Source organism: Ornithodoros turicata, chromosome 1, assembly GCF_037126465.1.
Source record: "Ornithodoros turicata isolate Travis chromosome 1, ASM3712646v1, whole genome shotgun sequence".
Taxonomy (NCBI): Eukaryota; Metazoa; Arthropoda; class Arachnida; order Ixodida; family Argasidae; genus Ornithodoros; species Ornithodoros turicata.
In genome coordinates this window covers 6,403,413-6,421,997 of record NC_088201.1, presented here as the reverse complement: position 1 = coordinate 6,421,997, position 18,585 = coordinate 6,403,413, and positions in this window count along the sequence as shown.

Below are 18,585 nucleotides of genomic sequence, written 5' to 3'. Positions count from 1 at the left end.
CAAAGGCGTTAGCTATTCTTTTCTCCCGCGCCTCTTCTCCGTTTCGAGAAAAAAAAAGCCGTTTATGGGCGAGCCGCGGCGCTTTTCCAAGATTACAAGCAACACGTAACATTCTGCCGGACGCTGTGTATTTATTTATGAAATACGCGGACAAAAATTATAAAATTGAGCGAATCTTCAACGTGGCCGAGGAATTTCGGCCAATAATACACTACCAGGAATCATCGACGACTTTCACTCAACGCCGCATCTGAGGCGTCGCACACTGACTTCGGCGGTTCTAACACGTCGCCCTAAATTGTGCCAGATATTTGAAAACAAGGCAGTTGTTTGCATCAATGTGAACCTTCACATTCACATTCAATGTGTTTCACAGACACGTAGAAACTCAGCGCCGCGAGTACGCAAACTAACCTGCAGGGGGCTTAATCGCTTGCACGCGTTACGAGCTAACGAGGGGCGGGGCACGCGTCGAGAAGGGCACGTGATAAAACACGTGCACGACGCTCTTCGCGCGATACGTGAAGGGCGTGGTACACGTAACGCGCAATGTGTCACGTGCCCGCCTTTTTAAATTACCCGCCACTCGTTAGCTCGTAACGACCGCAACGACGATGACGCGGGAAAGGTGACGTGCATACGAGACGTGCATAGCTCTCGCGCTTCTGACGTCAGAGCTGGACGACGAACTTTGTTCGAGGGTTTGGTGTCCCGCCAACTACGAGACGTAGAAAAAAAAATATTTTTTCCCCCTCGATATTCGGACAAAGAGTCGCGAATCGTGTAATGAACCGCGTCTATCAAAAGCGTCAAAAATATACACCGAATGTAAGGTATCCCTTTTTCATTTCAGCGCTTTTTGTTGAAGTTTAAACGGCACAAGTGGTGCGGGGATTATATTTATTAGAACAAAGAAAAAAAAACAAAGAAATGTCAGCGAAACGGGACGTCGGTTTAATATTCCGCAAAGAAAAAGTGCTTCGATTAATAATGCGTGTCTTTCCAAGTTGGGGCCTAGGTTCATTCTATCAACAACGAAAGGTGCCCAACCGATACTATTCCCACGGATTAAAGCAATATCATCCTCACATACACATTACCACCATTCCACACGTCGCCATCTCTGTTCTCAAAGGACAGTTTCACGGTGGTCGCGCTTACTTTTCACAGGGTAAGGGAAACATCCCACATCATCATCATCCATTCATCTTTGTTGTTGTTGTTGTTGTTCACAGGGTATACAACTGCTCGAGCCCACGCACCGCCCCTACTACGTCCCAGTTAGGTCACGTGGCACGTCCAACTGTTGGGTCACATTCCGTCACACCGTTTGTTGCAGTATCGCGCTCACACGTGGAGCTCTAAACGAATACGTATGTTGAAGTGACGGCAATCGGATGTGGCTTTCGTGTTTGCAAATGTAAAGTGTTCTTCTAAAGAATAGCCATTGTCGCCGGGTACAATCGAGGAGAGAGTAACGGGTAATTGAACACGACTGGTCATCGATCAGGCGTCAGCACCCAGCAGGAGACTTTAAGTGCCATTGGAAACCTGGCAATCGCTCAAGCCAGCACTGAGCAGTTGGCTGCACATGTTTAGGGCGGAACAGAACCGAAAGCTCGGGGGTGGTGTTGCACACAACAACAAAAAAAGTTGGGGGTGCAGTTACATTGTAACAGTAGTACACAGTAAAGTTTTTCCTTTTTTGTGTGTGTGGTGGCCAGGGGGGGGGGGGGGGAGGTTACCAAACATCTGTTCGGGTGTCGAGGAGGCCTGGATAAGCCACTGGTGCGAAAATATTGCCTTTTCGCTTGCTTTGTGACAGCGAAAAAGAAAAAAAAAACTACAAGCAAGGTGGCAGAACAAAGTTGTTCTAGAATTAATTGAACCGATTGAACTTTCAGAATTAACTCAGGAACCTGGTACCGATAGCGCTGCCATTGGATAACCGGATATCACGTGTTTTGTGCCTATGAAGATCTTCCACCTTTATTGTTTATGTAATAAACCTGGTTGAAAGTGTAGCGTGTCTCTCGTGTTTGTGTCCTTCGTTCCTGTTTCGCTGCATCAAAGGATCATGTACCACCCTGCCCATCTACTAGCGAACCGATTAAAAGCAGCGGCGTTTTGTACTGCGAGGTGCATGCACCTTCCCGCCAACTGCGAGAAATAGAACAGTTAACGAAGGAAAGACAAAATGCGTGTGTCGAGCACACAAGAGGCAGCCTGGAGATTCTCAGGAAAATCAGGCTTACAGGGTCTTAAGAAATAGAAATTTCCTTGTTCAGACCAAGACCACCTCGAAGAGCAGGCCTCTCCAATACCCCCTCGCGCTCGCGATACATCAGCCTACTCGGAATGTTCTCTCTCCAATGAAGCGCGTGTCGTCTGCTTCGCCGCGACACCGCTTTCGTGTATAATTGGCCGACGCCCATCCGAGTAGGATGACGTCACGCGGAGCTGCGCTGGCCTTCTGTCTATAGGTGGTGTTGGTCAGACTCGCGAAAAGAAATTATTTCTGGAATAAATTTGCGGAATCTAAGGATCCGGCACGAAATGGCATTCAGTCAATTAATTAATGGGGCGTAAAATTAAGCTAAGCGCGGACGAAACCATTCGAAGAAAACCTTGGCGAAACTGATAATATAGCCAACTTTGCAAATTATTTTAGCATAAAATACTTGGAATCTGTTAACCAGTTGTCTGAAAATATAAAATCAGATCCTATAGGTGTGAACAGAACGTCGATTAGTTTTCCAATACGTTTTCCTGAAATTACGCGCGAAGATAATATGCACGTAGTGAAACGCATGAAAAATAATCAAGCTGTCGGTTACGATGGCATTAGACCCGTGATATTCAGAAAAAAAAATAGGTGCCCTTTTAAGTTTTATGCTTCATTTGTTCAATGGTATTTTTGCATCTGGTAAGATACCTGAAGGTCTCAGGACAGCAGCAGTAAGACCCGTTTACAAGATAAGGCCAACATACCATATGTTAAGACATAGACCAGGTCGAACCACAAGAAATAGACCTGTGTCCGTTGTGTAACATTGTGTTATATCATGGAGAAGTATGTCAGTAAAATAGTTGATTTTTGGGAAATTGAATTCTCAGCATGGATTTTGGCATGACAAAAGTATACAATTCGTTTGTTGGAAGGTTTTGATGATTACGTCAATATGTTTCTAGAACGAGGGTGGCTTGCTATCCCGATTTTTATAGATTTCTCAATGGCGTCTGAAACTATATAATAAATCATGGTATTTTGCCGAGCAGGTTATACTTTGTTGGAATAAAAGGAAACGTTTATAATTTGTTTAGAAACTGTTTAGAAACAGACATCAAACGGTTAATATAGACAACTATTTTTGTCCTAAGTTAGTTTCGTTACATGGTGTCCCACAAGGCTCAGTGCTCGGGCCGCTCTTATTTATTATATAACTTTCTGATATTTCTAAGGTACCATCACAGGGAACATTATATCAGTTTGCGACGACACATTGCTATTGATAACAAATGATAGTTATGAAACAGCAGTAAATAGCAGTAATATTATTAAACGCGATCTATAAAACATAGTGCAATGGTACGAAGGAGATCACATGATTGGGGTGAATGTAGAAAAAATAAAGATTTCGGTCTTTACACATCCACAAAAAATATTTAGGGAATTGTTTATAAACGCGTGCACAGTGATACTTGTAAGTGTGCTGATTATCCTCAGATCGAGTATGTAGATAGTATAAAGTGTCTTGGGTTGGACCTAGACTCAAATATGATGGCGCACACATGTTGATAAGGTGTGTGGGAAACGTCCCTCCATCGCAGCACAATCACATTTCATTAAAAGAAATGCACCATTCAGTGCAAGTACATCACACACATCACATCACACACACCATCATTTTCCATCTAATGTTTCCCGTGTAATGTGGTGAATCACCACATGTCATAGTCACGATTTATTTGTTGTTGTTGTTGCACCATTCAGTGTTAGGCGATCGATTTATTTCGCCCACTGGGTACGTCGTCATTAAACTACCGAATAACATTATATAAAAATGGTGCGCAATATTTAAAAAAACAAAATACAGTCACTACATAAGAAAATGTTACGAAACATCGTCCCTCCTTACGGTTACAATGTCACAACGCAGAGTATATAAAAAGAGTCGGGCACATTAGAGTCTCGAATTTATATAAATATTTTGTGCAATCACTACTCTTCAACTGAGTTTAAGATATTGAAAAAAAAAGGCATATCATTAAGATCACGTGCACAATACAGGATTGCCTTTAGTAAAACAGAATACGGGAACTGTGGTCTGAATTATACCTCCCGAGTTTAATCAAATATCTAATCAACTAACAGATTTGAAGTCTATATAAAGCGTTAAATAAAATCAAAAAGTGACTGTTCAACTCGTTGTAACATTCCCAGCCTTAATCTCCTATGGTACTCATATGATTTGATTTTACACGTTATCAGATGTTGATTGTGTATCACGTGCGTTCTATCCTGCTGTATGCTTACTGCGTTGTGAATTTTCTTTAGTTGCGTCGGAAGAACCTGGCAATTTTGCAAATTATATGAAGCGGCCGGTTTGTCTGTAACCTGCAAACAAGCTAGTTGGCTTAATAAGTATGCGTTAAAGAACTGTACATCTATGATAAGAATAAATATTATGAATTATTATTAGCACTGTTGGTCTTAATATTCGTATCGCTAAATAACAGGATTGCACAACGTTGCTAGGAGATGAAGGGCGGCGTTCCGAGACGTAACAGGACTGTCGCCACATCAACGATCCGATGCAAGTTACATTTTCTGATAAGCGACCAACGGTCTCGCAATTAGCTTTGCTGCAAAACCCAGCTAGTATGCTTCTGCTGCTTGTTTACCTTTTTGTTTGTTTGTTTTTCCTTTTGTTTGTCTTTCTTTTTTTCCCTCTCTTTCCTGAGAATAGCAAGCCGCCGTAGCGTAAGCGAACCTTTCCCTCCTATTCTTTTATATAATAAACATCCCCCCCCCCCCCCCCAGCTGTATGCCCGTATGTCCATGCGCATGCAGACGGCAGTTATGCGCGGCCGCGTGCAAACATTTTTCACCTGCACTCTCTACCGAACTGAGTGCAACGTGTATATAGTGCATAGCCCCTCTGATCTACTGGGTATTGGCACAGTCGTTCTGTCAACAACATCTGTCGTCTGCAAACGAATGTAAGTGCCTGACCGCGTCGCGAGGTGGTGGGCCATGTTACGATCCCCTTGTGTCCAAACACTAATGAACAAACACCCAGATACAGGCGGAAAGATACACCCTTCTTCGTGACATGGGAAGATGTCGTTGCCATAGAAACAAAAAAAAAGTCAATCTTTTCTCACTTCTGCGCAACCCACAGACCGTTTCGATTTATACCCACTGAACCCACATGTGGAAGTCACTATAGGCAGTGCCCTATGAGCACGACAGCGAGAATGAAAGTGCGCTTCTTATCCCACAGGGTGTTGACCCGGTCTCATCCCCTTTTCTCCAGTACTTGCAAAAGAAACACACCCTGCATAGTATAGTATAACGCTGATGATAACAAATGGTAAAAACTCGGAAAGACGTATTTGCAGTTCCTACTCAGCAACTGGTCGCGCATATATATATATAAAGGCAACGCGGACAGCGACGTAAATGTTGGGAGCGAGCGCTGCGTCAGTTAGAACCGGCTGCCTCCCGGGGACAGTCATCGTCGTTCCCCGGAGATGAGGATCCGATGTTGCACTGAGTGCGCCATAAAATGCTCAAAAGGCGAGGCTATATCAGTTTCCTGCTGTGCTCCCTGGGATTCTATTAGTAAGGCCAACATATTAACCTACATTCTATAGTGGATGAAGGCCCCGGGCAGTAAACTGAGACGGCGTTTCGATTGTCTTCTTTTTTGTGTGTGTGTGTGTTTTGAGGACTGCGGATGATTAGCGAGAGCCAAACGGGTTCTTTTCATGTATATAGCGACCTCGTGGAAAATACGGACGAACGAGTAAGTAAGAAAAAATATAATATTCCGCAAGTTTCGAGAGATGTTGTCCGAGAAGAAGTATACGGTACATAGTTGTTGTCATGGAGTATTCCGGGGGGGGGGGGGGTATATTTATTAGACGAAATGGGGAAAAACGGGGGAAAAGGTCAGCCAAGCGGAAAGTCGACTTGCTATTCCGCAACAAAAAGAAAATTAATGAAGACGATGAAGAAACAAGAATGGAAAAAGAAAACAGGAAGAATGAAGATGAAGAAAGAAGAATAAAATAAACAAAAAGAAAAGAACGAATAAGAAAAAAAAGGAGAAGAATGGAGATGAAGGAAGAAGAATAAAATAAATAAAAAGAAAAGAAGTGGGAAGTAAAGGATTCCAGAGTATTCCAGAACTGGATCGAAAGTATCAAATATGTACACGTAAACAATACTTCAGGGAAAAGCTGGCGGCGTTGGGGGTTTACGTCGCGAGATAACTGGGATCACGAGCGACGTCACATCGGTCAGTCTGTGGATTGCTTTTGCCCACATGAGGGTTCTTTAGCGTGGCGTTAAAACAGCAGTGAGGCAAATGGCGAAGAGATATGTGAGGAGGTCATTGGAAATCAGGAGTAGGTAAGCTCTATGAAACGCCTATGCTTGGAATGTTAATTTTTTTTTTTGCAACACATTTCAATAAAACGCGCATGTAACAATCTAATTGCCTTACGTTTTTCCTCTGGCTTGTACTCGGGACATTACCGCCGGTTGGTTCCAGCGTTTGCTCCATAATGGGATAAAGCTGCGGTTTGGAGGCAAAAGTTGCTTTAATGGCATCGCCAAACCTCAAAACGATTCTCAGTCGTCGTTAATCAATGACAACTACACGCAGAAAGTCTGCTCACGACATTTTCTCCCCTCACCCTTTCGCAATGTCATCACATAAAGTATCTCTGTCATCCGCTTAAAGTGTATGTTTGGCATCAACCGTTTGCGGACTTTCGCTGCACAACCTGGCACCTCTAACCTCAATATGTAACGTGCTAAAAAACAAAAAGATACGGAAAGGTACTGTGAAGCAGTAGATCTCAGAAAATGGATCTATTCGATAGCCTTAGTACTATATTACGTCCCCATCCGCGTCCCAACTGCGCTCATAGATTTTAGAACATTAAAAATGAAAATTACTGACGACACTGTGTCCAAGTGGCCAGTAACTGCACATCGTTCTTCACGTACGGCGACACAACTACATTGCATGCGCGTAACACCGTGTCTAAAACAAGAGAAATCGGCAACGCGTCGCCAAGGTAGTCGTGTAGCAGCAAGCCAGTCGCGAACACAGATCTCACCCTTCACTCTTAAAAATGAACTTCACCACATAGCACGCTCCTAGCCAACCATAACCCCGAATGACAACGTTCTCGCCCTAGATTTGTTGAAAACGGGAGGAGGAGCCTATTTTGTGGCCATTATGCACGGCACAAAATAGACTCCTCCTCCCGTTTTCAACAAATCAGGGGCGAGAACGTTGTCATTCGGGATGGTGGTTGGCTAGGAGCGTGGTATGTGGTGAAATTCATTTTTAAGAGTGTTGCTCCGTTGCTTGACAAATTGTCGGTTATTTCTCACCAGACGTCGCCCAGAGACATTTTACTAGCAAATTAAAAAAAATCTAATTTATTAATTTTATTAATAATAAATAATACTTAAATATAAATCATTAATACAAGCAAATTAAAAAGTTTTAGCGTTCGTTGCCACATGTATAACTTGTTGTGCTGGCTTTACAAGCAACAAGTTCTTAAACTACGCCGCCAACACAACCTGCCTGTCTTGTGCTTTACAGTACCGTATACGTTATTCACCAGGCAGAACTCATCGTATGCGCCATAGACGCAGAACCGGTTTGCTCCACATCTGCGATGCTTTCGGTACAGATTAGCTAACACCGCGCTTTGCGTCAGGAAATGAGTCTCGTTTCAGTTACACGTTGCTGACGTAGCTCCCTGGCTACGCAATCTTTGATGACTTTGCGAATAATAACCCATTTCTAGCGAAGAGCTTTGCTAACGAAAAGGGTCCTCTCCCGTACATCCTGGTTTCATGTGAATCTACGCGGAAGAGTACCCATTCCTTCGCAGCCCCTCTGGAGAAATATCGATTAAAGGGCTTCATCTGTATGAGCACGTTTTCGAGTTCTTAAACTTGTATAAATGTTTAAACTGTTTTCGCTCGGGCTTTGCTTTCTCAAGGTTGCTAACGTCGGCGGCAATGAAGTCGATCACTAGGTAATCACACGAGGGCCGTGTGTGTGTGTAAGTGTATAGTTTACGAAATCTGATTGAAGGAAAACCAATATTTTAAGAGATAGAAGAGAGCGGTGATCCAAGTGCAGTTAATTAATAATGTTAATTATAATTAGTTAGCTTATTCAGAAGAACTGTGCCGGGTTTATTAGGTGCGGTCAACCAAGCATTGCATGGAGGAATAATATTAGGGATGTACAAAGCGAATCCGCGAACCCTCTATCCTAGGCAGGGATTCGAGATCGGCTAATCCGAATCCCTTTGCCCCAAACACAGCGAATCGAATCTTTCGAATCCACCAATCACGTTTGTTTGTTTCTTTTTAAAATTGGCGCCGCCAAGCCTGCTTGGTCGGCGTCCCCCATGGCGCTCCAAAACCACAATATAAAGCTCAGATATGAGTTATGGTTTATGAGATATGGTTTTGCTTCGATTGTTTCTTAGTTTTATGGAGGGAATTCAGACTCCCTGAGTTTATGTATATCCTGTAGTCGATGAACAACATAAGTTACACTTAGGAAGAAGTACACTCTTAGAAATGAACTTCCCCGCATAGCATGCCCCGAGTCAACCATCATCTCGAATGATACCGTTATCTGCTCTGATTCGTTGAAAACGGGAGGCGTACGCCTTTTTTGTGACAGTTATGAACAGCATAAGTGTCACAAAAAAGGCGTACGCCTCGTTATCGGGCAGATAACGATATCATTCGAGATGATGGTTGGCTAGGAGAGTGCTGTGCGGTGAAGTTCATTTTTTAAGAGTGTATGGGTATACACTCTTCCGAAATTCGTTTTTTATTAAACAAAGCTACCAAATTCTGCTTCAAAACACTGTTCAGTAGAAGAGTGTTTTCCCTGGCTTTTTTAAACCCTTTTTTGAAGAAAGGATTCGAAAGGTTCGAGATTCGTAAGTTTCGTGGATTCGCATAACCTTCCTTGGATTCGGATTTGGATTTGGATTCGAGAAATTCTGGGTTCGTCCCATCTCTAAATAATGTATATGAGTGGAGGTACTGGAAGGAATGTAACGCCAAGCCAACGACACGCAGGTTACAACTTAGCAGCTCCCGGTAGTAATTGGGCACCAGCACACTGGTCTGAGAGCTGTATTATAAGTAGGGCTCAGAAATTTAGGCACTAAAAACGATGGGAATAGGCAGGAAATTAGGCCCTCAAAAACAGCAAAGTACGCAATAAAATACAAAAATAGGCACGTTAATCTGGTATACTCTTTGGCTTTGTTAGTGAGGGGGGGGGGGATATGTTTATTAAGAAAAAAAAAGAACGGAAAGGTTAGCCAGGCAAAGAGCCGGCTTGCTATTCCGAAAATAAAAGAAAAGGGGGAAGGGGGAAAACGAAAAAGAAAAGGAAGGAAAAAGAAAAAAAGGGGGAAGTAAAAAAAAGAGAAGGCTTTGTTAGTGCTTCAGAATGGGCACCATCCACACTCTTAAAAATGAACTTCACCGCATAGCACGCTCCTAGCCAACCACCATCTCGAATGATATCGTTATCTGCCCTGATTTGTTGAAAACGGGAGGCGTACGCCTTTTCTGTGACAATTATGAACAGCATAAGTGTCACAGAAATGGCGTACGCCTCCCGTTTTCAACAAATCAGGGCAGATAACGATATCATTCGAGATGATGGTTGGCTAGGAGCGTGCTATGCGGTGAAGTTCATTTTTAAGAGTGCAGGAAAAAAGGCTACGGTACTGTACAAGTTTTGACTTCTTGTACACGAATGCTGAGGGGAGGGGGGGGGGGTATATTTATTAGACGAAAGAAAAAAATTAACGGGGGAAAGGTCAGCCAAACGGGACGTCGGCTTGCTATTCCGCGAAGAAAGAAAACACAACCACGCGGTACACTCTTAAAAATGAACTTCGCCGCATAGCACGCTCCTAGCCAACCATAATGTCGAATGATACCGTTATGTGCTCGGATTTGTTGAAAACGGGAGGCGTACGCCTTTTTCGTGACACTTATGCTATTCATAATTGTCACAAAAAAAGGCGTACGCCTCCCGTTTTCAACAAATCACGGCAGATAATGATATCATTCGAGATCACGGTTGGCTAGGGGCGTGCTGTGCGGTGAAGTTCATTTTTAAGAGTGATAATGAGTACTACTTTCAGTTCTCCGCCCTCGAAGATCTCGAAAGGCATACATGATCCCATCTAGCAAACCAAGGTACTGAAAAAAAAAAACTAAAAAAAAAACGCAAACATGCAGAAACGAAAAGCCAAATGCAGCACTCAGCATGAGACTGAAAGGCGCACTCGCAGCTCTAAAAAAGGCTGTTATGGTATCTAAAAAAATGTTCAAAAAGGCTACAGTTCAATAGAGTCGATAAAAGAGGCAGGCAAACCCCAAAATGTCGTATTTAGGCATTTAAAGGCAAATGCCAAAGATTCCGGGCCCTAATTATAAGTTTCCCAATCACATGTGGGCAGAATAGAACATGCAAATGCAACTGCGGTAGCGTGAAACACTATAGCTGGTTAGGGCAGGCTGAGGCTCGATGGGTGGTTGCCGAGCAACGAAAGATCGTTCAGTATCCCAGTAACGACTGGAACTAACTGGCGAAGACTGGGTCCGCAATCACAGTACCACTAGCGCTGCTCTCATCAAGACAGAAACGTCGTAAATTGTTAAAAGAGAGGTGTTAAACGAGAGGTACCTCCTGTTTTCTTGAAAGTGAGGAGTTGCACGCCTTTGTGTGTTCACACTTTGCGTTCATGTTAATTGTCACAGAAAGGCTTCACTATCTCCACAAATTAGGAGTGATAAGCTGTGCAGTAGCTAGCCTTGGGCGCGTTCTGTAGTCAAGTACTGTTTTTGAATGTTGTTACGAGATCAAAAAAAGAACAACAAGAGCACTCGAGGGAACAAATCACCAGAACCGCCAACACATATATCAAATACTTATATAGATATACTCTAAATGGGGATGCGCTCAACGCAGGAACGGGCTTCTAAGAGCTGCGTTTTAAAAGATCCAATTGCCATCAGTGTTCCCGATTTCTTACGGTATAGCAGTCACATTATCTTTTTTTTTCTCCGTCAGGTTTAGAGAAGCCGCATCGGAAAACCTTCCTAACGACCGCTTTCGAAAGCAATACCGCACCCGAACACTGTCAGTGCATCCGTGAAATTTTGTACCACCCTGGAAACGTTAAGCGACAGACCAGAACCAAACCAAAGATTAACAAATGTTTTTACGTGCTTCGTTTGGACACCCGCAGTCATCTTGCAGAATATTCACATATTCTTGCATTTTCATATTTCACATCTCATGCTTCGCGTGTAATGGGGTAGTGTACTGTTCTCAAGCGGTGAACCACCCCAGGCAGGCCATAGTCATGATTTATTTGTTGTTGTTGTTGTTGTTTGCAGAATATTTCAATTAAATTCGCAGCTAAATGTTTGCAAATTAATTTTATAGCCAGTGGTGTCACTGGCATCACTCTCTGTAGCTTCCAGTTTCTGAGAGAACTGATGTTCTGAGGCTGGAACAATTTAGAAGGGACGAATACATACAAAGCCTATCCTAAACCTAAATACCGGCAATCCAGAAGATGTGGGTTCGACTCCTTCACTCTTAGAAATGAACTTCACCGCATAGCACGCTCCTAGCCAACCATCATCTCGAATGATATCGTTATCTGCCCTGATTTGTTGAAAACGGTAGGCGTACGCCTTTTTTGTGACACTTATGCTGTTCATAATTGTCACAAAAAAGGCGTACGCTTCCCGTTTTCAACAAATCAGGGCAGATAACGATATCATTCGAGATGATGGTTGGCCAGAAGCGTGCTATGCGGAGAAGTTCGTTTTTAAGACTGTACAGTTGGCTAACCTTTTCAGTGACTTTCATCTTTCATCTTCCAGTTTCTGTTCTGGCAAGTAATCCAGCCACTGATTCGGTACAAAACTTGCTGATTACGTTTTACCATATCTCCAAAAAGTCCACATTTATACGGTGGTTCCCGCCTTACATCTTCCAGACACCAAAAATTGGATGTGTACATTCCGTTCATTTTCCTTGTTTATCTCCAAACCTATATAGGACGCCCTGCAGGAGAAAATTTTTCGACGTAGCTTCCAGTGGAATAAAACTCTAATTTCAAAAGCAGTGGATGGCTCCAGACTCCCATGTTCTCAGCTATACACCGATCGGAGCTTTCGTTTCCCGTTGACTTCTCCGGCAGCCAAGATCCAGTCCAGGAATCCCATGCTAATGAAGCTCGCAATAAAGCACACAACTTGATCGAAGAGCGGCTAAATACAGAGCGCAAGCAACGGGCCGACGGAAAACTTCAAAATTGGTCTGGGAGGAGATCAGGGTGGGCGCACCAAATTTAAAATGCAGTATGCAAATCCACGCTCAGAATTACAGCTTGCCTCGCTAGAAAAAAGGACAAGTGACGACAGTGTCATTCCCATGGTAAGCTGCGCAGGATCAGAAAATCGGCCATTGTCGCGATGGAAAGGCAAAGCTTCTACGAGGTTTCTCATAGGCCATGTCAGCGTTAAGAAAAGATGCGTCCTCGAGCGACAATTTAAGGATAAAGGAACTCAAAGCAGAGTGCGCGAAAGATTTGATGGCATTATGTTATGTTTCGTTGGAGATGCAGTATCATCAGAATATATATGTTGTTGTTGCTCTTGATGAACGAGGGACGTGTAAACATAAAAGAACAGAAAAACATTTACATTGTGCTTTTGAGGGCCAATTCAAGCTTCGAAGCTTTTGCATTCTGCGTGTTCGTACCGTGACGCTCAGGCGGCGCAGCGTAGAAACTTCCAACGTCAATCATAGAAAGGTAGATTTTTTTTTTAAGGAGTAGCAAGCCGGTACTTGCCTGGTGACATCTCCTTTTCTGTGAATAAACATATACCCCCCGTCCCAGCGAACCGGTAAGGAAATGTTCAGGGAAGAGTCTCCGATATTTCGAACACAGACTGTTCGAACTTTTCGACTGTTTCGAACAGAGTGACAGCACTGTCTCAGTTCCAAATATCTGCGGCTCTGGTCCTGAGGTTCTTCTCTTAACATTCAACGTCAATTAGTTCTGGTTTCGGTATGGGTGCCTCAATACTAGCTCCCTCTACGTACACAGAGGGGGCTAGTATTCCGGCACCCCAGGTTTCGGCAGTGAAAGGCAGCATTTTTCTTGCCGAATTCGGAAGCCTGTGGCCATAACGCACTATTCCAATCAAAATCACAGAGTTTTTTTCGCAAGATTTTGACAAAATTTTGACAGCCGAAAATCAGTCGCTGCGCGAAGCGCGCTCGCTGATGTTTACGCTGTTGGCTCCATCCAAATACCCTCCCTCCTGTGCAAGAAGAAAACAAACCACACCACAATCACACCTTTCGTCCTTGTCAACGCATCTATCGTCAGTCGCCAGCCACTGATAATGACGGGTTGCACGACACGGCCCTCGATCGAAATAAAAATGTGTCGCTCCTTTCCACTTCGTCGCGATAAAGGCGGACCCAAGAGTTCCCCAATCGCAAATTTGACCGAGCATACACTCATAAAAATGAACTTCACCGCATAGCACGCTCCTAGCCAACTATAATCTCGAATGGTATCGTTATGTGACCTGATTTGTTGAAAACGGGAGGCGTACGCCTTTTTGTGACACTTATGCTGTTCATAATTGTCACAAAAAAGGCGTACTCCTCTCTTTTTCAACAAATCAGGGCAGATAACGGTATCATTCGAGATGATGGTTGGCTAGCAGCGTGCTATGCGGTGAAGTGCATTTTTAAGAGTGTATAATTCGCCCAGCAGCGGATTTTCGTCTGTCAAATTTCTGTAGAAATCTTGTGAAAAAAACCGCCATTTCGATTGGAGTAGTGCGTTACGGTCATAGGCTTCCGAATTCAAGAAGAAAAATGCTGCCTTTGCTTGGCGTTTTAGAGTTTAATTATGCAAATTAGCTTAATTAATACGTGGCCCGATTGCAAGCGGCCTCAATCTATGGCAAAAGTCTGTGTGAGTGTATTCCAAGTAGTTTTATCACTTTTGGAAGTAGAACCTATTTTTTGTACCTCATATTTTGTACATATTTTTTTCACCATCCATATTTTTTCCCATCCATGATCGTTTATCATCCATTGCCTCTCATTTGTTAATAGCCGCAATTTACATCGCCTTGTATCGTTGATCTTGTGTTGTGTGTGTTATGTGTGTGTTGTGCTTGTTGTATAGTACCATGTGAAATCCGTCTAGTAAATCTCTCCCACACACACAGAACCTATTTTTTTTAGGAATTGAGTGACATCCTCTCGTGGAACAAGCTGTATGTGGGAGGCAATCGTACGAAGGTACCGGTACCTGAGCGAACATTGTGAACATTGTATCTGGGATACAAGTCCTTCTCTCTAGAAAACGCTAGAGTACCTTGCGCGGTCCCTGGTACACCTAAACATTGTCATCTGCAAAGCGACGTTCGCATTTTCATCGCACACGACAAAAGCAGACGCGATGGAAGCTCCTTGTCCATCAGATAGCTTTGGGGCGTTCAGAGCCAAGTCTAAGCCGATAAGCGAGGCATGCTGCAAGCTAAATAGCGATCTGTGCTGGCGTCACCAATGCCTTCGGTTTACGTAAGACAAGCATCGTTTGTTTTTGCTCTCCGTCTAGTTAACTGACGTCGTCATGCGTTCACTGCACTTTGATGGCGTTCCTCGAACTGCGATCATAAAAAGCCACATGTCTCGTTGGAGGCAAAGTTGGAAATTAAAGCCATTATCTCCTTACAAAGCAAAGCAGGCTTCTTTATCTTTTTTTTTTAAATCTCAGTTTCTATGAAGTGATACCCACGCTAACTTTTTTCTCTAAGGCTAGCAGTTACAGTTCGCCAAGAAGCCGTACACTGGTGCCTGAGGGAGGCCATGCTCCGGCGAGTTTTAATTAAACTGTATCAAGCAAGAATGTGCCCTGCTGCTGCTGGCGCGCTTGGCATGTGTGCGTCTCATACCATTAAATCACTATATATATATATATAACATCCGATAGGGACGTTCTTTCTTCTTGACGTTGTATAAGCGTATAAAAATAACTGTTAGCTCCAGATGGTGCGCGTCAAAGACAAATTCAATGTTTCGCTTTCTAGTGTAAAATAGGACACCCCGTCAATTAACGACAAGACAAGGACAGCGTGTTGGTTATGCATTATGGATGAACGCGAACATGAGAACAAGGACAGACAACTGTTGTATAGCTGAACGCTGCATCCGTGTGGTTGTCAGTCCTTTATTAAACTCGTTAAAAAAAACGGTAAAAAAAAAACCAGTGCGAGGGTACACACACGCAGCACTGTACTGGAAAACCAAAGTGCGCCGAACGGTGCTGTGTGTGTCGTTCTTTTCGTGCACTCGCACTGGGGTTTTTACCGTTTTTAACGATTTTAGTATGAAACACCAGCCAGCCCCATTTTTAATGCTTTTCAACGTGTCTGTCCTTGTTCTCCTGTTCGCGTCCATTTATAACGCAGCACATCCCGAGTCTTACGTCCTTAGTGGGGGGGGAGGGATATATTTATTAGGACAAAGAAAATAAAGGAGGAAAAGTCAGCCAAGCGGTATGTCGGCTTGCTATATTCTGCAAAAAAACTAAAAAGGAAAGAAAAGCATTAGGAAATAAAGGACAAACTAACAAAAGGCGAAAGAAGGATGACATAGACTAAAGACAATAATTAATACTTTTTTTTTTTTTAATGAGGGTAATGTGTATGAGGCTGAGAAGTGAGGGTGGGGCACTGACGAATGAGATGACAAGGCTTGAGACGTATGTAGGCTAATCTGTTATGTCAACCAATACAGACCGCTTTATGAAGTAGGAAACGTACAGTCCTACAAAGACATGTACACTCTTAGAAATGAACTTCACCACATAGCACGCTCCTAGCCAACCATCATCCCGAATGACAACGTTCTCGCCCCTGACTTGTTGAAAACGGGAGGAGGAGCCTATTTTGTGGCATTATGCACGGCACAAAATATGCTCCTCCTCCTCCCGTTTTCAACAAATCTAAGGCGAGAACGTTGTCATTCGGGGTGATGGTTGGCTAGGAGCGTGCTATGTGGTGAAGTTCATTTTTAAGAGTGTAGGTTTAACCGCTGTTATCGAAAAATATGCGAAACTTTATCATCCCTCTATTGCATTGAAACATTTTTCGATGGAAATTATATCTATCTCTTTATATAATATCATTCACAGATAGAGGGATAATACGTTTACAGGAATTCCACGGAAGCCCATTTCTTATATCGAGGCCTTTTTCCAGTAAATCCGTTTTCACTTGTTTTCCTCGCTACGGGGCACGAAACGCCAGTATAGACTATACATCGCATCCCGCATCCGATAAGTGCACTCATCCATCGTAGCTTCCTGTCCTAAATGAAAGATCTTAGAACAGAGCTCTCAGCCAACAAGGTGTCGCTACTATATACACTGCAGCTGCTGCAGATATAGAACGGAGGCCGATGCTCCATGCGCAGTAATAAGGACAAGCTGTCCGCTCCAGTCGACGGACGCGACATTTCCTGCTGGCTATAGCCTTCAATCGTCTCCGGGGAATGGTCGTCTCGAGAACCTTTATGCAAATAAAAAGTTGTATCGGCAGCTCCAGCAGTGCTTGCTTCCGTTGTGCGTTTGCAGTCCATGCACATTCGGGAACTTGCTCAGCACTCTTCGGGGAAGTTGCGTAAGAAAATAACGTTCGATAAAGATTTTCTTTTTTGGGGCTTGCACGGGTTGACTCGTGAGGACAACTGTGGTCATGCGTTGGCCGTTTTGAGGTCTTGTACTACCTGATGGCATTGTACGGAACGGTATACGCTAGAACTGCTGTCTAACGTAAGCTCCTATATGTTATGGCCTCTTTTTTGTATTTTTTGCATATTCTCCTACACGCAGAAAAATAATCGTCCTTCAAGAGTTCTTCATCGTGCTAGAACCTTTCTCTCAACTTTTCCTACCTTCGAGAACGAAAGAATGGCTAAGGATATCCTGGCGTCCTACTTCTGAAGAACGTTTCCACGGTGAAAAATACGGACAAGCCGAAGAACTTTAAAAAGTTCTTTCTCGAACGGTTATTTTTCTGTGTGTAGTGCTGATATAAATATTAAGCCGTTCCTTATAGTCTGTTTTTCATATTCTTCGTACTTTCCAAACCCCTACTGTCCGCGGCTCATGTAACTTTCATCTCTTAAATTGAATTAAATTTTGAGGGGGAAAACATTGTGAAGGCTATGTCTTGGTCTATGAAGGTTAAATATCCTGAAGCGAGGCGACAGAAGGAGAAGGTGGGGGGGGGGGGGGGGAGGTTAAATAGTGTGTTGAACGGGAGCAGATACGATTTCAACGCGTTATCATTAGCAGCGTAGAATTTAGAATTTTGGCATCCCTCTTCGTGAAGGCTATAGACGATATGGCTGCTTTTTAATGAGCCTTTCTTTATGTCATGCCCGCGTTTTTATTACCTGTATGCCACAATGAGAAGGAACTCATGGACTATCACGTTTTTTTTTTTTTTCGCAATTGACTTTTTTTTTAGCTGTTCCTGAGTTCCTCTCCAGCATGGACTAATGGACGAACTCTAAATAGGACACCTTTTCATCATCATCACTTTCTCATCCCTTCCACAAGAGCAATGGGGCAGTGTACCGCCCCACCGTGTGTGTGTGTGGGGGGGGGGGGGGGGGGCAACGTACATGTTGCAAACTAGGACACGTTCAGAAATTTTAGCGATTAGACGGCTCTTTCCGAGTCTGTGCAGGATATCTAGGTGGGCCCGTCTGTTGAGCTAATGTAGTTGAATGCCTTGTTGATAGTGTGGAGTTCTGCGTTTGTTGAAGAGGTCCTGCGCGACCGCGTGTAACTTTCTCTGAAGGCAGTAGAGTGTATCGCACTAGAGGATCCTGTGTCGGTGCATGACCCATCCGCACACATTATCTCGGCTTCTCGGTGCTTGTGATGAATGTGGGCGATGGCTGATATCCTAAAAGCGACTGCCAGTGTCGCCGTTCTGTTTTTAACGCGGGAGATATGAAAGTCTGTTAGAAGAAGATCAAGCGTTGTGTCGTCCCTGTCTCGCCTGGATAATCGGCCATACTCCACCGAAAAGGTGCTTGGGTGCTGGCCAGCAAATCAGCCCATACCTGCCATGCGCGCCCTTGTGCAATTTCTCGTCTCGACGGACCTGTTTGACACATTGTGACACTCTTTGTTTTTAGTGCCTTGAGACTTCGC